This window comes from Plecotus auritus (genome assembly GCF_963455305.1).
Source record: "Plecotus auritus genome assembly, chromosome: 2".
NCBI lineage: Eukaryota > Metazoa > Chordata > Mammalia > Chiroptera > Vespertilionidae > Plecotus > Plecotus auritus.
In genome coordinates this window covers 27,785,210-27,805,610 of record NC_137771.1, presented here as the reverse complement: position 1 = coordinate 27,805,610, position 20,401 = coordinate 27,785,210, and the positions used below count along the sequence as shown (strand labels likewise).

Sequence of the window (20,401 nt, the reverse complement as noted above, 5' to 3'; positions counted from 1 at the left end):
ATTTTTTATTGAAATATAATGGACATATAACACACTCTTTTCAGGTGCACACGGAATGATGTGATATTTGTAGCTTCTCTCTATTATTTACCATTCACTCAGATCATTTTTCTGAGTTGGCCGGAGTGATCCCGGCAATGTGAATGGATGTCAACTATGAGGGAAGGTAGAACTCAAAACGTCCAGTTATTTTCCCTGTTGAACCTCATATGTCACTTAAATGGCTTTCAAACTTTTTGACCCTAGCCCACAGTGAACAAAAACACTCTACATCAAACCAAATAATACCTCATATGTGTGTATATAAGCGAATATACCTGAAACAAAACCTTCACAAAACGTTTTTTTAATTTTATTTTTCAATTACATTTTACATTCAGTATTATTTTGTACTAGGAGCCCAGAGAGCGATTCAAAATCTCAAGGCGCTGGGGATCAGGCCCTGCCTCTCTCTCTGGCCCTTGAAGCAGCCTAGGCCCTCTCTCAGCACAGGCGCTGGGAGGCCCCTGCTGCCCTGCCTGCAATGCTGCGCAGGCGCAACCTCCTCTTGTCGGGTCTATCCCTTAGGGAGTCCCGGTTAATTAGCATATTTCTCTCTCTCTCTCTCTTTTTTTTTTTTTTAAGAGAGAGAGAGATTATATATAGGGTGTATATATATATGTGTGTGTGTGTGTGTGTGTGTGTGTGTGTGTGTGTGTGTGTGTGTGTATTAGCTTCAGGTGTACAGCATAGTAGTTAGGCAATCATGTACTTTAAACACAGTGGTCCCTGGGTAGTATTTCAAGTACCCACCTGGCATCATACATAGTAATTAACTATGTTGTTGACTGTATTCACAAGACTTTATACTTACTACCAGCAATACACTAAATTTTTATTTCTTCTTTTTGGTTGCATTATGAAAAATGCTAAAAGGGGACCCAGTGTCAGGAAAAATTGTTAAAGACTTGGAAATGAATGAAAGAGATTGCTGGGTAAGGGTTGGAGCCCTTTCACTGTAAGGCAGGCATTGTCCAGCAGAAGCTGGAAGGATTTGAATCCATTAGGACTTCTGACTTTCTATTGACTAAGCTATTTTATAAGCTAATTGATATTTAAAGTAATTCTTGTCTACTCTGTCAAAGAGATATCCCCAAACACTACAATTATATTGACCTATGGGATATTAAACCACATTTGTCTCTCAGCAAATTCATTTCAACATGCCTGATTCTTAGCAAATTTATACAACATTCCTATAACATTTTCTGGCTCCCTCATTAATTAATATAAATAATGTTTTGACATGTGTTTATTTTATATTTCTATGAAATTTTATATTTATATTTCAGAAAAAAATTTTATATTTACCTTTCAGAAAATTATACTTCTGCACCATTAAAATTAAATTCACAATCTACTATTAGATTGCATCCAGCATTTTGAAAACCTCTGCTTCACAGTATGTACCTAGCAGCAGAATTGCTGAAACATACTGTATGTGCATCTTCAATTTCACTAAAAAATACCTCTTTTCCAAACTCTTTGTTTCAATTTACATTCCGGCAGTGAATGAGAGTTACCTTATTCTACATCTTTGCCAACATTTCAATTTTACATAACCTGGTGAGTGTAAAATGGTATTTCATTTTTTTAAAACATGGGCTAAGCCATTTTTTATTTATATGAGGGAAAATTAAGATTAAAATTCCATGTTTGATTTTTAAAAAAATTTAAATTCTTTATTGTTCAAAGTATTACATGTCTCCTTTTTCCCCCATTGACCTCTCTCCAGCCATTCCCACTTCCCAGCACACACCCTCACCTTCCTACTGTCTGTGTCCATGGGTTATGCTCATATGCATGCATACAAATCCTTTGGTTGATCTCTTACCCCTCCCCTCCCCCTACCAGCCTTCCCTTTGAGGTTGGACGGTCTTTTCGATGCTTCTATGTCTCTGGGTCTATTTTTGTTCATCACTTTATGTTCATTATATTCCACAAATGAGTGAGGTCATGTGATATTTATCTTTCTCTGACTGGCTTATTTCGCTTAGCATAATGCTCTCCAGGTCCACCCATGTTGTTGCAAATGGTAAAAGTTCCTTCTTTTTTACAGCAGAGTATTATTCCATTGTGTAGATGTACCACAGTTTTTCAATCCACTCATTTGCTGATGGGCACTTAGGCTGTTTTCAAATCTTAGCTATTGTCAATTGTGCTGCTATGAACATAGGGGTACATATGTCCTTTCTGATTGGTGTTTCTGGTTTCTTGGAATATATCCTAGAAGTGGGCTTACTGGGTCAAATGGGAGTTCCAGTTTTAGTTTTTTGAGGAAACTCCATACTGTCTTCCACAGTGGCTGCACCAGTCTGCATTCCCCACAGCAATGCATGAGGGTTCCTTTTTCTCCACATCAACTTATTGTTTGTTGATTTGTTGATAATAGCCATTCTGACAGGTGTGAGATGGTACCTCATTGTCATTTTGATTTGCATCTCTTGATGATTAGTGACCTTGAGCATCTTCTATATATATAAAAGCCTAAGTGGGAGAAAGCAAAGCAGGGGGGAGGGAGAGCGGGGCAGGTGGGTGTGAGGAACCTCTAGAATTGGATAAAAAGTAAAATGATAGACACATACTTAGCTGGGTGCAAGAATAATTAACATGATAACAATGAAGGAATTTGTGGTATCTGTCCTGGCGCCCAGGCACATTAGGTTGTGCCCCAAGGGGTCCGGAAAAAGGGAAGTTGTAAGTTACCCAGACATTTCAAGGATATGTTATCATAAATGCAAAAAGACAGATAGGCTCAGTTAAGGTAAAGGTTTACCTTGTCAGTGAAGATACCGGCCTAGGAGATGACTACCCATCATAACTGCTTTTATTTATTTTTTATTTTTTAATATATTTTTATTGATTTTTTTACAGAGAGGAAGGGAGAGGGATAGAGAGTTCGAAACATCAGATGAGAGAGAAACATCGATCAGCTGCCTCCTGCACACCCCCTACTGGGGATGTGCCGCAACCAAGGTACATGCCTTTGACTGGAATCGCACCTGGGACCCTTCAGTCCGCAGGGCGACGCTCTATCCGCTGAGCCAAACCGGTTAGGGCATAACTGCTTTTGGTTAAAGTTTAATTTCAGACCATCCTTTGTGGTTACTTTAGGTCCTTGAGTTTGCAAGACTGCCATGTAGGCCTTCCCTGAGCTTGTCAGGTTAGCATGTGTCCCCGTTCTTCCACATTGCCAATGCTTCCTTCCAATTTTGAGGTTCATCTATATATTTTATTTAACGTTTCTTTTGATGAACAGAAGTTCATAATTTTACCAATTTATCAGCCTATTTACTTATTATTTTTAATGAACAAATCTTTTTTTAAAATTGATTTTAGAGAGAGTGGAAGGGAGAGAAAGAGAGAGAAAGGGAGAGAAACATCCATGGGGGAGAGACACATCGATTGGTTGCTTCCTATATGAGCCCCAACCCTGGGGATCGAACTGCAACCTAGGTATGTGACTGTTTCAAGATATAACCTTGGAAGTAGATGGTAGAAGTAGAATGGAGAAGAAACAGGCTTGACTCACCTGCTGTTGATAAATGTTTAAAACTAACATAACATTTTTTAAGCCAAGTTTATTGAGGTATAATTTACATGCAGTAAAATTCACCCTTTTTGAATGTACAGTTCTGAGTTTTGACATATGTATTGTGTTAGTCCAGGTTATCCTTAAAGCAGATGCCAATATAAAATCAAACATAGAAGGAATTTAAAAATATTTTTTAGGGCAACACTTGTAATAGAAATGAGGAGGTAACCAAGAAAGGCTGTTATCACAGTTCAAGCCTGATCCAAATGAAAAAGAGAATGAAAAAAAGTTGAGAGTGTCCTTGAATGCTAGGATGTCTAAGGAAAGAATAGCAGGCAAGGTCTTTGGGAATCTGAGCTAACATTGATCTTCTTAGGAACTTCCACAATGCACCTGCCTTAGTATCCTTGTTGTGCCCATTCACTGTCTGGGAATAGTCCATTGAAACATATCATTGGTTCAAATGTGTTGATAGATTTCTAGGCCCAGCAGCTAGGGCCTTTGGTTATTATGCTCCCTGTAGTTAAAAGTCTTGAGGCACATTCATGTGGCCATCACAAGTATAAAGTCATATAGCCTACTACAGTCAAGAAACAAATTATTTCCATCACTCCATAAACTAACAGAACTTTAAAAAATATATGTAAATATATTTATTGATTTCAGAGAGGATAGGAGAGGGAGAGAGAGATTGAAACATCAACCATGAGAGAGAATCATCGATCTGCTGCCCCCTGCAAGACCCACACTGGGGATCGAGCCCACAACCTAGGCATGTGCCCTCACCTGGAATCGAACCGTGATCTCCTGGTACATAGGTCGATGCTCAACCACTGAGCCACGCCAGCTGGGCTGAACTAACATAACTTTTGAGAACTTGTTTTCCTTTATTTTCTAACCACAAGTATTTTAATTATCTCCAGAGTTCTGCAAATTGCTTAGTAAACTTCTGGGACCAATTATCATAGATAATCTCAACAGCTTAATATATGGCTTTCATTAATAGCTGAATTCATCATGCCAAAGAGATGGCTTTCATTCCCAGTGGGCAGTTCAAGGATCATAATCTTTGTAATATATAGTCCTGTTAGATATGGTGGATAGCCTTTTAGTTATTATCTTCTAAAGGGATGGAAACCTTCCAGATTTCTCTGGATGAGGTAGCTAATGTCAATTGTTAAGAGAGAGAAGTGCAGGTGTGAGCCATTATCAGCCAACACCCACAGTAGCTGGGGGCACTTTTGTACCAGCCTAGTGAAGTAGAGCTGGGCAGGACAGCAACATTATCTGCTGTGCCCAATTGTCTCAAAGCTATATCAGTTCTATTGTCTTCATAGCTCTGATTATTCTGATGATCTCCGAGTTAGTTCCCACTCTCTTTCATCATTTCTTGCCTAAAAAACTGCAAGTCATTATCATCTCTCACCTAGATTAACACAATAGCATCCTAACCAGTCTCCTTGTTTTAGACCTTGTCCACTCCAATCCATTCTCTAGAGAGCAAGTAAAATGATACATTTAAAATGTAAGGTGCCCTTTGATGATAAAAACACACAACAAACTAGGAATAGAAGGTATCCCCACCTATAGGTTTCATTCTGATAAAGAATCTACCAAAAAAACCTCTCAGCTAACATCATACTTGATTGTGAAAGGCTGAATACTTTCCCCACTAAGGTAAGGAACAAGATGAAGACGTCCGCTCTCACTACTTCTATTCAACATTGCACTGGAGGTTTAGCCAGAGAAATTAAGAAAGAAAAAGAAATAAAAGGCATCCAGATTGAAAATAAGCAAATAAAAATTTCTATTTGCAGATGACAAGATCTTGTATAAAAAATTATACAGAATCCATGTACACACAAAAAACTATTAGAATTAATAATTGAATTCAGCAAGGTTGCAAATACAAAATAGTATACAAAAATCAATTGTATTACTATAGTCTAGAAATAAACAATCTGAAAAGAAAATTAAGAAAACAATTACAGCCCTGGTTGGTGTTGCTCAGTGGGTTAGAGCATTGGCCTATGCACTGGAGGGTTCGATTCCTGGTCAAGGATACATACTTGGGTTGCATGTTTAATCCCCCTTGCCCCTGTTAGGGTGCATGCAGTAGGCAACCAATTTATGTGTCTCTCTAACATCAATGTTTCTCTCTCTCCTGTCTCTCCCCTTCCCTCCCTTCTACTCTTTCTAGAAATTAATGGAAAAAATATCCTCTGGTGAGGATTAACTAAAAAAATAAAAAATAAAGAAAGAACACAATTCCATTTATGATAGCATGAAAACAATAAAATACTTAGGAATAAATTTAATAAAAGAAGTATAAAAGTTGTAACTGAAGACTACAAAATGTCAATGTAAGAATGTCCAAACCTGTAGATAATTTTTATAAGAATTTATTTGAGCCAAACTGACAGCAATGTCAGGAAGCAAGATCTTAAATGTTCCAGATAATGATAGTTTTGCCATTTCTTTTATACGTTTGTAATTAGGAGGGAATGTAAGGAAGATTGCATTTCTTACATAAGGAATATTGTCATCTGAACAATATTTTAAGTTTTACGATCCATGAATACAGGATGTCTTTCCATTTATTTAGCTCTCCTTCAGTTTCTTTCAACCATGATTTTGTGGATGAAAAAAGGTTACTGTAATAAATCTAACTGAAAGTAACCTCACAGGGCGATCTGATCATAATTCCTAACTGGGGAGGTAATTGTGGGTAGTCATGTCTCAGCCTACAACTTCCCTACTAAAGGTTATTTTTGGCTTAAGCAAGCCCTATGCATTGTTCTTGTGCATGTAGGGTAACACATTACTTTGAAATGCCAGAGTAATTCTCTTTTTTAGGCCCCTCAGAGACATAACCACCCTCAAGGGAGTATTTAAGATCTTGCTTCCTGGCATTGTTGTCAGTTTGTCTCAAATGAACTCAAAAATTCTCTACAATTTTGGATATTTCTTATATAGGCAGATCAAAAAAACTAAATATAAATGCCCCAAACTATAACTTGTTTAAAGAAAACATAGGCAGCCGTAAACTGGTTTGGCTCAGTGAATAGAGCATAGGCCTGCAGACTGAAAGGTCCCAGGTTCGATTCCGGTCAAGGGCATGTACCTTGGTTATGGGCACATCCCCAGTAGGAGGTGTGCAGGAGGCAGCTGATTGATGTTTCTCTCTCATCGATGTTTCTAACTCTCTATCCCTCTCCCTTCCTCTCTGTAAAAAAATCAATAAATATATTTAAAAAAAAAGAAAACATAGGCATAAATTTTCATGACTTTGGGTTAAGTAATGGCTTCTTCAACACCAAAAGTGCAAGTGACAAAATAAATAAATAAATTGAACTTCAACAAAATTAAAAACTTTTGTGCTTCAAAGGACACCATTAAGAAAGTTAAAAGACAACCAAAGGCCCTAGCTGGTTTGGCTTAGTGGATAGACTGTCAGTCTACAGACTGAAGGGTCTCAGGTACGATTCTGATCCAGGGCACATGCTTGGGTTGAGGGCTCGACCCCCAGTAGGGGGTGTGCAGGAGGCAGCTGATCAATGATTCTCTCTCATCGATGTTTCTATCTCTCTCTCTCCCTTCCTCTCTGAAATCAATGAAAAATATTACACACACACACACAAAAAAAAGACAACCAAAGAATGAGATAAAATTTGTGCAAATCATACATCTGGTAAGGGGCTTATATCTAAAACTAGAGGTCCGGTGCATGAAATTTGTGCACAGGGGGTAGGGGGAGGGTCCTGCAGTGCAGCCCAGCTCATGCCCTCTCGCAGTCTGGAACCCCTCGCTTCTTACCACCCACCTGCAGTGGAGGCGTGAGAGGCTCCCGCCACCGTCACTGTGCTCCCGTGAGCCCGTCTTCTGGCTTAGCGGTGCTCCCCCTGTGGGAGTGCACTGATCACCAGGGGGTAGCTCCTGCGTTGAGCGTCTGCCCCCTGGTGGTCAGTGCGTGTCATAGTGATCGGTCATTTGCTGGTGGTTCCGCTGTTCAGTCGATTTGCATATTAGGGTTTTATTATATAGGATATGTAAAGAATGCTTACAACTGAAAAACAAAAAACAATAACCCAATTTAAAAATGGGCAAAGGGCAACAATCACAAGTCATGTTGATAATATGTACTCTTGATATAAGGTGACGAAAATGGCACTGTAATCTTCCTCTCCAAAACCCACAACCCAGTCTAATTATGTAAAACACATAAGACAAATTCCAAAAGGGCATCCTACAAAATACCTAACCATTCCTCAAAGGTCTTATGATCATCAAAAACAAGAAAAGTCTAAGCAACTGTCACAGCCTAAGAAATCATGACCATTAAATGTAATATTGAGTTCTGGATGCTATCCTGGAACAGAAAAAACATTAGGTAAAAATTAAGAAACTGAAAATCTATGGAATTTAGTTAATAATATATCAGTATTAATTCATTAATTATAAAAAATGTACCATACTTTTTTATCGATGTTTCTCTATCTACCTCCCTTCCTCTCTCTCTAAAGTCAATAAAAACATATTGAAAAAAAAAGTTCCATACTAATGCAAAATGTTAATAATAGAGGAAATTGAGTACTGGGTATATGGAACTCTCTGTTCCATCTTCTCATTTCTTTTGTGTAATTCTAAATCTGTTCTAAATATAGTCTTTTTTTTTTTTTTAATGAGCAAAGGATTTGATTTTAAATTCCCCAAGGAAGGTCTACAAATGACAAATAAGCACATAAAAATATGCTCAACATCATTAGTCACTGGGGAAATAGAATAAAAACTACAAGAAGAGCCCAACTGGTGGGGCTCAGTGGTTGAGTATCTATCTATGAACCAGGAGGTCACAGTTTGATTCCCTCAGGGTGCATGGCCAGGTTGCAGGCTCCATCCCTATTCGGGGGTATGCAGGAGGTAGCCAATCAATTGTCTCTCAATATTGATTTTTCTATCTCTCCTGCTGGAGGCAAAGACCAACAGTAGTTAGCATAAAAAAATGCGAGAAGTCCGTCAGAAAGCTGATGGATTTTGATATTCAGCATGGCTGAAAATCTGCATATTATTACCTGCTCCTGGCTGAACAGCTGAAGGCAATTCCCCTTACCTGATAATCCTTTATGTTTACCAAACCTTACCTTTGATATGTGTGTTTGCTTTGCTTATGGGCAAATGTATGTTCTAATACCGTGGTTGGCAAACTGTGGCTCACGAGCCACATGCGGCTCTTTGGCCCCTTGAGTGTGGCTCTTCCACAAAATACAATGGCCTGGGCAAGTCTATTTTGAAGAAGTGGCATTAGAAGAAGTTTAAGTTTAAAAATTTGGCTCTCAAAAGAAATTTCAGTCGTTGTACTGTTGATATTTGGCTCTGTTGACTAATGAGTTTGCCAACCACTGTCCTAGTAAATAAAAGCAAAGGGGATGGAAAAGTCAGAGAACTTTTCCACTAGAGAGAAGTGATCTGCCTGGTTCCCCATGCCTTCCAAATTTGTATTTCTTGTCTAGTGTATCCATTTATGCACGGCCCCTTCTCCAGGTTCCCGAACCCTTGCAAAAGACTGTGGCATTTATGGTGCCTGAGACAGGGACTGGAGAAGATTATTCGCCTGAGCGAAAGAACTTGTTCACTGGTAAAGGTGGGGATTCACTGGAAAAAAGATGAGGAGATTCACTGCACATAAAGCTCGCGCCAAGCTTTGGAATTCGCGATCCAAAGTGTGCGAGGATGTATTTTGTTTCAAGCCAGGCCATAATGGGGAAGGATTCGACCAGAAGGCAAAAATACCATTGTAAATTTTTAGCTTCCATGCTCAAGGATAAAGAAATTCAAATGTCAAAAGGAACTCTCTTAAATCAGGCTCAAAGAAAAAGAGTGCCCTTGTCATATTTAACTATGTGGGGTCTTGTTCAAATTGTATTGTGCCTGATTTGTATTGGGGATCAAAAGTCTTTAATAACTAAAAAGGCCCCGCTGGATCCTCCACCTCTGGTGTGGAGAGGCTCGGCAGCTAGAAAGGGTGGAGCTGTCAGCTCTCTTGCAGGTGGACTCTCTGATGCATTGTCTGAAAATTACCATATGATGCCTTGGGACAGGCAGAGTTTAGCTAAAATAACTTTAAAGGGTAGTCAAAGCTATGGAGAGAAAAGACCAGGAAAATAACTTTGATTTATTAAGTCTTGTCTATATGTTTGTTGATCTGTCCTTTTTGTTTGGTTTAATGTGTTTATTATTAGTTTATTAAGCATGCCTTTAATTTAATAAGAAAAGAAACCTAGGCGGCCAAGCCATTGACTGAATTTCCCCAGAGCAAACAGGATGTGGGGGTGGGGAGACACGTGGCCCATTTATTACTAAGTCTTTTGGTGATCCTGTAAAATGGACGCCCACTCTCGAGAGTGCTATTAAAAAGTCTCATTTTCACCATGTTTTTTATTTCCCGGTGCATCATTTAAAATTTAGCAGAATTTGGGGATATGTCTGGGATTTTTGTACTCATGAAAAGAAAAAGTCTGGCTTAAGACAAAGGCGCGCCCTGTCTGATCTTGGATGGATCTTGGGCTGAGCTCAATCTCTTTACGGATGCTATAGAATAAACCCAGGACTGTTTTTCTCAAAAAAAGATGGCAAAAATGACCCAAGAAAAATATACAGGCTTGGTTTAGGCAACAAGATTAATGTTTCCATAATAAAGGGTAGTTTTTAAGTAATAATGGACCACATTCCAAAGTTAACATTAAGGCCACTAAAAGTCAGTAAGTTATCCCTGTTACAGAATTTGCCAAAGTAAATGCCTTGGATAATAATAATTGGCTTTAAAATCTCAAAATTGTTAAAACAGGGATAAATAGATGTAACTAAAATGAAGGATTTGTGGTAGAGCTTTTCAGTGATAAGTATAGATATATTGATGGAGGAGGGGGCTGGACACATTTCCCTAAGCAGAAACCTTAGGTGTTTCTCTAAGGAAAGAATGTGACAGTTTTACATTTTTTTAAAATAAATCTTTATTGTTCAGATTATTACAGGTGTTCCTCTTTTTTTCCCCCCCATAGCTCCCCTCCACCTGATTCCCCACCCCACCCCATGCCCTTTCCCCCAGCCACTGTCTTCATCCATAGGTGTAAGATTTTTGTCCAATCTCTTCCCGCACCTCTCACACCCCTTTCCCCCTGAAAATTGTCAGTCCACTCCCTTTCTATGTCCCTGATTCTATTATATTCACCAGTCCATTCTGTTCTTCATATTTTTTTATTCACTTGATTTTTAGATTCACTTGTTGGTAGGTATGTATTTGATGTCGTTTTGTTATTCATAATTTTTATCTTTACCTTTTTCTTCTTCTTCCTCTTCTTTTTTTTAAAATATATTTTATTGATTTTTTTACAGAGAGGAAGGGAGAGGGATAGAGAGTTAGAAACATCCATCAGCTGCCTCCTGCACACCCCCTACTGGGGACGTGCCCACAACCAAGGTACATGCCCTTGACCGGAATCGAACCTGGGACCTTTCAGTCCACAGGCTGATGCTCTATCCACTGAGCCAAACCGGTTTTGGCATTCTTCCTCTTCTTAAAGAATACCCTTCAGCATTTCATGTAATCCTGGTTTGGTGGTGATGAACTTCTTTAGCTTTTTCTTGTCTGTGAAGCTCTTTATCTGACCTTCAACTCTGAATGATAGCTTTGCTGGGTAGAATAATCTCGGTTGTAGGTTCTTGATGTTCATCACTTTGAATATTTCTTGCCACTCCCTTCTGGCCTGCATAGTTTCTGCCGAGAATTCAGCTGACAGCCGTATGGGTGCTCCCTTGTAGGTAACTAACCGTTTTTCTCTTGCTGCTTTCAAGATTCTCTCTTTGTCTTTTGCCCTTGGCATTTTAATTATGATGTGTCTTGGTGTGGTCCTCTTTGGATTCCTCTTGTATGGGGTTCTGTGTGCTTCCTGAACTTGTAAGTCTATTTCTTTCACCAGGTAGGAAAAGTTTTCTGTCATTATTTCTTCTAATAGGTTTTCAATATTTTGCTCTCTTCTCTTCTTCTGGCACCCCAAAAATTCGGATGTTGGTACGCTTAAAGTTGTCCCAGAGGCTCCTTACACTATCTTCATATTTTTGGATTCTTTTTTCTTTTTGTTTTTCTGGTTGGGTGTTTTTTGTTTCCTCATATTTCAGATCTTTGGTTTGATTCTTGGGGTACGTTGATCTACAGTTGAGTTTCTGTATATTCTTTATTTCAGACAGTGTATGCTTAATTTCTGACTGGTCCTTTTCCATTTTTTTGGCATTCTCATTAAGATCCTTAATGGTCTCACTAAGTTCCTCAGCGGTTTTTAGAAGATTCTTGAGTAACCTTATAAATGTGGTTCTGAACTCTATGTCGTCCAATAGTTTGCTTTTCTCCATTTCTTTCATTCGTGACATGTTTCTTTGTCTCCGCATTTTGCTGCTTCCCTGTGTTGATGGAGTGGCTTTGTGTGGTAGGTGACCTATAGGGGCCAGTAGCTCAGCCTCCCCAATCACCTGAGGTGGATGCCTTTGGTACACCCCTTTGTGGGCTGAGTGCAAAGTCTTGGTGTAGTTAAGCCTTGATTGCTGTTGGTATACTGGGAGGAATTGACCTCCAGGCCAATTGGCTGTGAGGACCCGCTGTGTCTATAATGGAAGAACTGCTGCACTGGAGACATGCTTATGGTGCAGGACTTGTTTCAGTGGGGCTTTGGTGCTCACTGAGTCTGCCTCTTGAATGTGTCACTTATGGATGTGAGGAGTTGAAATCTGGTGTCTCACACTGACCACTAGGTACACAGGCTTCTGGATCTCTAATGGGGTGCAGGTCATCTACTGTCTGAGGCCACCCAGCAGGCACTACAGCGAGAACTACAGTTTTCTCCTCTTTGCTTGGGGTTTGGAGGTTTTGGAGCTGTCTGACCAGGGCTGCAAGTTTGCTAGGTTAAGCTGCGATAGGGCAGGTCATTCATATGCTAAAGCCGCTGCTTGGAGCTTGGGTGGGTTTGTAGATTGTGCAGGGCAGGGTCTCAGGGCGTGACTAGGCTAAGGCGTGGCAAACAGCAATGGCTCCAGTTAGTCGGCTCTGCGTCTCCAACCGTGTCCCCGCATCCCGTGCCCCAGCACAGTAAACAATTATTCCTGCGCGCAGCCCTGCAAGCAAGCCACCCTCACTTTCTGACCCCACGGCAGACAGTCCAGCTTCTCCCCGTAGGAGTTTGGGTCCCCCGCGGCTCCCCAGAAACTGGAGTTTGGAGTAATTGGGAGCTTGTCTCCCTTCGGGTTGAAAAAAGCAGCACCCCCAGATGCCCGTCGCCAGCCTGATTCGCGCGCCTCCGTACCTCAGCTTTTCAGCGCTTGTGCACCTCTCAATGCTGTTTGCTCTTTCCTTCTAGTTGTAGAACTTCCACTCAGCCAGCTTTCCCGTGGTTTTGAGTGATAGACGTTTTGTCTTTTAGTTGTAGTTTTGAAATTGTTGTGCGAGGCAGCAGTTTAGGTGTTTACCTATGCCGCCATCTTGGATCCTCCTCCGACAGTTTTACATTCAAATAGCTACAGGCTCGCTTCCCTGTTTCCCCCTCCTTTCCCCAGCCAGAAACGTAGTTTTCCAAAGTCTTTGGCAACTTAAAACTTTGGAGTTTGCTGAATTAAATAATAAAAATTTATTAAATATCTAGGTATTTTAAAATGAAAAATCCTGAAATATTAATCTGAGTTTGCCTCATATGAAAAATCTAGAGGACAGAATTGAATCTATTAATGTATTGTATTTTTGAAATATATCCTTAAAAATGTGAAGTTATTACTAATCTGAGAAATGCTAAATATTTAACTTGCCACCTAAAATTTAAGGCTTCTAAGAGTTTAAAGTTCAAATTCAGTTGGGGGAAATCATATGGTTGTGATAACAAAATGCATAAAGTATGCAAATTTATTTTTGAGAAAATAATTATTGTATTTTCTCTGGAGATATTAGTAGTTCAAAATATATTGTAGTCTTTATGTGTACTACATGTTGTAAAATTTCAACCTAGGTCTGATTAAAAAAGAGGATTAATTCTATGGTCTCTTGCCCTAACCGGTTTGGCTCAGTGGATAGAGTGTCGGCTTGCAGACTGAAAGGTCCCAGCTTCAATTCCAGTCAAGGGCATGTACCTTGGTTGCGGGCACATCCCCAGTAGGGGGTGTGCAGGAAGCAGCTGATCGATGTTCCTCTCTCATCGATGTTTCTAACTCTCTATCCCTCTCCCTTCCTCTCTGTAAAAAATCAATAAAATACATTAAAAAAAAATTCTATGGTCTCAACCAAAGTTTTAATATAAAAACCAGTTTAAATTTAATTGATATCTTTTAGAATAATTACAAAAATATATATAATATAATCTTTGGGATATATATATGTGTGTATGTGTGTGTATATATATATATGTGATGGTCTTTCCAAGTTAAATTTCAAGACTTTAATTGAGCCGAAACCGGTTTGGCTCAGTGGATAGAGCATCAGCCTGGGGACTGAAAGGTCCCAGGTTCGATTCCAGTCAAGGGCATGTTCCTTGGTTGCAGGCACATCTCCAGTAGGAGGTGTGCAGGAGGCAGCTGATTGGTGTTTCTCTCTCATCGATGTTTCTGACTCTCTATCCCTCTCTCTTCCTCTCTGTAAAAAAATCAATAAAATATATTAAAAAAAAAACCAACTACAAGAAGATACTATTTCATACCTGATAGATCCTCCCTTCCCCCAACTGGTGGGCAGAGTATGACGTATCCGGCATCTGCTGCCGGGACATCCCCAAGACATTCAACCACCAATCAGCGCGTGAGGAGTGCCCTGGGCCCCACCCCTTCCTGTTCTGCCCTGGGCCCCACCCCTTCCTGCTCCTCCCCTCAAAAGGCGTGTTCACCGCTGCACGTGTTGCTGTCTCCCCAGTCTGCGAGGCAGTCCGGCTGGGTCCTTCTCCTCTAATCCTCCTCCGTAATGAATCTCGCTCGTTAGTGCAGAATAAACTTCCTCCTTTAACATGCCTTGGTCTCCGACTCCCGTTTCCTGCGCCTCGAATCTTACAATACCCACTAAGCTGGTCAAAAAAAAAGACAATAGCAAGTGTTGGAATCAGCTATTTCTCCACAGAGCTCTAGATGTTATAGGTGGAAATGAGTTCTTGGGGTGCCCCCAGGAAAAGAATTTGCTGAGGCCCCTATGGGAGGATGGGGTTTTGTGGGAAGCTTTATTGATGATGCAAAATTAAGGGAGTTCCCATCTCTGTCCATTTTGCCATGGAAGAAGTCCAATCTTGTCTTCAGCAGGGTAGGAATTAAGGCCACTGCCCAGAATTTTTGCACTATGTCAAAGTCCAGTCCAGTCCAGCATCTGGCTAGCTTGGCTTGTGTTCCCAGTTGCAGTCCGTTGTGTGTGGGCCATGCAGCGGCTTAAGAGAGAACATGGAGAGAGAACAGGGCGAGTACATGGGCACAAGAGCAAGAGCGAAAAAGAGCATATGAGCCCTAACCGGTTTGGCTCAGTGGATAGAGCGTCGGCCTGCGGACTGAAGGGTCCCAGGTTCGATCCCCGTCAAGGGCATGTACCTTGGTTGCGGGCACATCCCCAGTGGGGGGTGTGCAGGAGGCAGCTGATCAATGTTTCTCTCTCATTGATGTTTCTAACTCTCTATCCCTCTTCCTTCCTCTCTGTAAAAAATCAATAAAATGTATTAAAAAAAAAAAAAAGAAAAAGAGCATATGAGAGAGGGAACTCTTTGGGGATTTTACCCTTCCAAGGTTTCCTAGGCTTGCAGTGGCTCCACCTTCCTAGCCAATGATCCTCTTCCCAGGCTACACTGACAGGCAAGCACCTTCCCTATGTCACCCTGACTTCACTATGCATGCATCCATCTTATCCTTTGTTTGATATCTCCCTCCAGTGATCCGCAGGGAATGGACTGGTTGTTTCCAGGGGAGTGTAAAACTGTAGCTTCCTGGTGAAGCTGCCCAGATAACAATGCTTATAATATCTGACTCTCCTTTTGCTCTCTTCCTTTATGAATATTAATAAAGTAGCTAATTACAACTATAACATAGGTACTTTTTAAAAAAAAGATCTAATTGGCTTTATTCAATAATTCATGAATCAGGCAGCATCCCATCTAGTAAACAGAAAGGTGCTCTCTAATGGGAAATGGTATTTAGAGATCACAATCTGGACACCAGAGGGAGCTCACTGCGACTGAGTTAAACCATACTCAATTTAAAAAGATTCTGAGTTGTTAGAATACAGTTTGGAAAATTATGTTTTCCTTGGAAAATTATGTTAAAGATTAGAGAATGGAGACTTGCTAATTAAGCAATCTGTTTTACAATAAAATAGACTAAATTTATTCATCAGAAGATCACTACTTGTGTTTTTCTTTCTTTCTGTTCATTTCCCCTGAGAAATAATAGTTTGAGTTGGAAATAATGAGTAGGAAAGAAAGATATTTTGATAAAAGAGCCAACTTTTAGATTTGAACAGAAAACTTGCTGTAGAATTATCAGAGGCAGAGACAAAACAGATTTCTCATATTAGCCAAGGAAATATGTAACCTTGAAACGCAGAGGAGATAGAAAACAATGCAGTGGTTATGGAAGAAAAGGAGTGTTTGCAAATTATGTGAAGTACCTACTGCTTCTTTTTTGGTGCCCAGCCCAGAAGTGCTCGATTGTTCTGCAGTCACTGTATTTACTAATTTGGCAAGCAAGTCAACAGAGAATCAAAGGATAAGTAAAGTAGCTTATTTACACAGCAGAAGAGAACTGACCTCAAAGTTCGCCGTTCACCATTGTCCTTACTTCCCTCAAAACTTGAAACTTCTTGAATCTTGGTTGAGGACCGCTTTGCATCTAAAACATATGTTAGTTTTGACCTTTATCTAATACTCATGACTTTATTTTGGTTAAGAGAAGTGAGGTGAATGCTGGCTGGACATCTTGTGATCTGGATTAAATTTCCTCTAGGGGTCAGTTTCCGGGCTTCCAGGAGTTGGATTTAGCCAGAGAATCACACCTCAAACAGGATGTTTTTCCAACTGAGTCTTTTTTCACAAAGTACTTTTCAAAGACAATTGCTTATTTCAAAGGCAGTAATTCTCAACCCTGGCTGCTCATTAGAACCACCTGAAGAGTTTTTAAAACAATACTATGCATAACCCCCAGAGATGATGCTGGTTAAATTGGCTTGCGGTGGGGCACAGTCTTCTAATGTTCTGACCATTCCCTAGGACAAACTGCGGCTCTCGAGCCACATGCAGCTCGCGAGCCGCTGTTTGCCGCTCTGTTGACTAATGAGTTTGCCGACCACTGGATAGGGGCTTAATCACAAGGAACAACAACAGCTTGTAATTATTGGAATCGAGAGTGACTAGGTGAATCTAATATGCAACTAAGGATGAGAACCACTCTTCTAAATAGAGTGAAAAACCTGAAGGCTTTTGAGTTTTTTAAAAACAAAGGTGGCTTTTGATAATAGGACAAAAAAGGTATAGATAGAGGACAGTAAATTCTAAACTGTTTCATTATATACCCCACCAGTAAAATATTTTAAATGCCTTACACATAGATGTATATTTATTTTTGTGTAAATTATATGTAACACAAACTATAAAATCAAAGGATTATATAGCCCTAGCAGGTTTGGCTCATTGGATAGAGCGTCGACCTGCGGACCAAAGGACCCCAGGTTTGATTCCGGTCAAGGGCATGTACCTCGGTTGCCGGCTCCTCCCTGGCCCAGGCCTTGGTTGGGGCGCGTGCAGGAGGCAACCAATCAATGTATTTCTCTCACATCGAGATTTCTCTCTGTCTTTACCTCTCTCTTCCACTCTCTAAAAAAAAAAATCAATGGAAAAATATCCTTGAATGAGGATTAAAATAATAATAATAAATGATTATATAAATATGACATGCTCAATACTTCTAAATTAGTTATTATTTTGCTCGGCTGATGTGGCTCAGTTGGTTGAGTGTCGGCGCATGCACCAGGAGGTTGCCAGTTCCATTCCTGGTCAGGGCATAGGCCTGGTTTGTGGGCTTGATCCCCAGTGAGGGGCGTGCTGGAGGCAGCCGATTGATTTTCCTCTCTCACTGACATTTCTCTCTCCCTCTCCCTTCCTCTCTCTGAAATCAATATAAACATACTTAAAATTTTAAAAATAGCTTTTATTTTACTTTTAATGGTATAAAGGACCCTTTTCTTTCTATTGAGAGCAATGAGACAGAATAGGCTTTATTCTTCTTAAATATATTGTAAAACAGTAATTTGAAAATCTATTTGTAGGTTCAATTCATTTTCATGCTTTATTTAATGTATATTATAGTTTAAAAATATAATTCAGAAAAAGTTCCATGAGTCCTTTTAGTCCTGATACTAAAAGATATGAATTTCTAACTGTATTAGCAATCTATTACTATATAGCAATAATATCATGAATTCAGTGCCTTAAAATAACACACATTTATTATCTTGGAGCCTCAGAAAATTTTGAATCTGGCCATGGCTTAGTTTATTATCTCACAGCCTCAGAGAATCAGAAATCTGGCCATGGCTTAGTTAGATCCTCTCTCCAGGGTTCTCCAAAGTTTTAATCAGCTAGTTTACCAAAGCTGCCATCTCACTTGAGGCTGGACTGGGTAAGAATTTGCTCCCAAGCTCACCTGGTTGTTGGCAGTACTCAGTTCCTTACGGGCCAGCTACTAGATTGAGGGATGTCTTTCTTCCTGGCTGTCAACAGGAGGCCAACCTTAGCTCTGCAAAGTGTTCTTCATATGGTAGCTCACAACATGGCTAGAAAAGGAGAGACAGGTTCTAGCAAGATAGATAAATCTTACGTAGTATGAGCACATACAGATAACCACATACATATAGTCACCTTTGCTGTATGCTGTTGTTTAGAATCAAGTCACAAGTCTCACACATTGAAAGGGAAGGGGTCACATAAGGTAGTGAACACCAGGAGGCAGGGATCATGGAGACCATCCTAGAGTTTGTTCATCACACTAATTAAATACCTAAATACATATAAGCTATTTTTCATAGTAATAGGCCAACTAAAAAAATGTAGAGACTACAGCGGCGTCTTGTGGCGCGCGCGGGAAATTCGAAATGAGTCCCATGACTATCCTCACAGAGTGGCCAAGTTTCCAGAAAACAGAAATCGAAACAGATACAGAGATGTAAGCCCATATGATCATAGTCGTGTTAAACTGCAAAATGCTGAAAATGATTATATTAATGCCAGCTGAGTTGACATAGAAGAGGCACAAAGGAGTTACATCTTAACACAAGGTCCACTTCCTAATACAGCTTGTCATTTCTGGCTCATGGTTTGGCAGCAAAAGATGAAAGCAATTGTGATGCTAAACCGAGTTGTAGAGAAAGAGTCGGTTAAATGTGCACAGTACTGGCCAACAAAAGACGACTGGGAGATGCTGTTTAAAGAAACAGGATTCAGTGTGAAGTTCTTGTCAGAAGATGTGAAGTCATATTATACAGTACATCTACTGCAGTTAGAAAATATCAATAGTGGTGCAACCAGAACAATATCTCACTTACATTATACTACCTGGCCAGATTTTGGAGTCCCTGAATCACCAGCTTCATTTCTGAATTTTTTATGTGAAGTGAGAGAATCTGGTTCCTTGAATCCTGAACATGGGCCTGCAGTGATTCACTGTAGTGCAGGCATTGGGCGGTCAGGCACCTTTTCTCTAGTAGATACATGTCTTGTTCTGATGGAGAAAGGAGATGATATTAACATTAAACAACTGTTACTGAATATGAGAAAATATCGAATGGGACTTATTCAGACGCCAGATCAACTCAGATTTTCATATATGACTATAATAGAAGGAGCAAAATTTATAAAGGGAGATTCAAATATACAGAAACGGTGGAAAGAACTTTCTAAAGAAGATTTATGTCCTGTTTTTTTTTTTTTTTTTTTAAACACATTCTTTTTTTTTTTTTTTTTTTAAATATATTTTATTGATTTTTTACAGAGAGGAAGGGAGAGGGATAGAGAGCTAGAAACATCGATGAGAGAGAAACATCGATCAGCTGCCTCCTGCACACCCCCCACTGGGGATGTGCCCGCAACCAAGGTACATGCCCTTGACCGGAATCGAACCCGGGACCCTTCAGTCCGCAGGCCGACGCTCTATCCACTGAGCCAAACCAGTTTCGGCGATTTATGTCCTGTTTTTGATCATTCACCAACCAAACTAATGAATGAAAAATACAATGGGAACAGGATAGGGCTAGAAGAAGAAAAACTGACAGGTGACAGATATACAGGACTGTCCTCTAAAATGCAAGATACTGTGGAGGAGAACAGTGAGAGTGTTCTATGGAAACGAATTTGAGAAGACAGAAAAGCTAACACTGCTCAGAAGGTGCAGCAGATGAAACAGGCTAAATGAGACTGAACGAAAAAGAAAAAGGCCAAGATTGACAGACACCTAAATATTCATGACTTGAGAATATTCTGCAGCTATAAATTTTGAACCATTGATGTGCAAAGCAAGACCTGAAGCCCACTCCGGAAACTAATGTGAGGCTTAATAAACCTGTAGATTGCCTCACATTTGTCTGTTTACAAAGTAAACTTTATATCCAGGGAAAGAAGATCACCACCAGCAGAAGACTTTCCAGAACTCTCTACTTTGATGTATTGTTAAGTTTTTTAATCTAATGTATGAAATGTGGAAAGATGTAAAAGAAATAAATTAGGAGAGACTACTTTGTATTGTACTGCCACTTCTACTGTATTTTTATACTTTTTGACAGCATTA

At 39.9% G+C, this 20,401-nt stretch overlaps 1 protein-coding gene and 1 pseudogene across 2 annotated transcripts in view; one reads left to right on the top strand and one right to left on the bottom strand.

Annotated features, from left to right (window-relative positions):
- The window catches only part of IPP (intracisternal A particle-promoted polypeptide), a 47,808-nt gene extending 31,327 nt beyond the window's left edge, over positions 1 to 16,481 (bottom strand). Inside the window, exon 1 of the mRNA XM_080656398.1 lies at positions 16,375 to 16,481. The gene's annotated coding sequence lies outside the window, so the exon portion shown is untranslated. The remainder of the gene's footprint in view (positions 1 to 16,374) is intronic.
- On the top strand, positions 14,340 to 20,178 carry LOC308242702 (tyrosine-protein phosphatase non-receptor type 2-like; annotated as a pseudogene). The gene is made up of 3 exons: positions 14,340 to 14,344; positions 18,673 to 19,534; positions 19,808 to 20,178. The product of its transcript is annotated as a tyrosine-protein phosphatase non-receptor type 2-like (transcript).
- Positions 20,179 to 20,401: the final 223 nt, after the last annotated feature.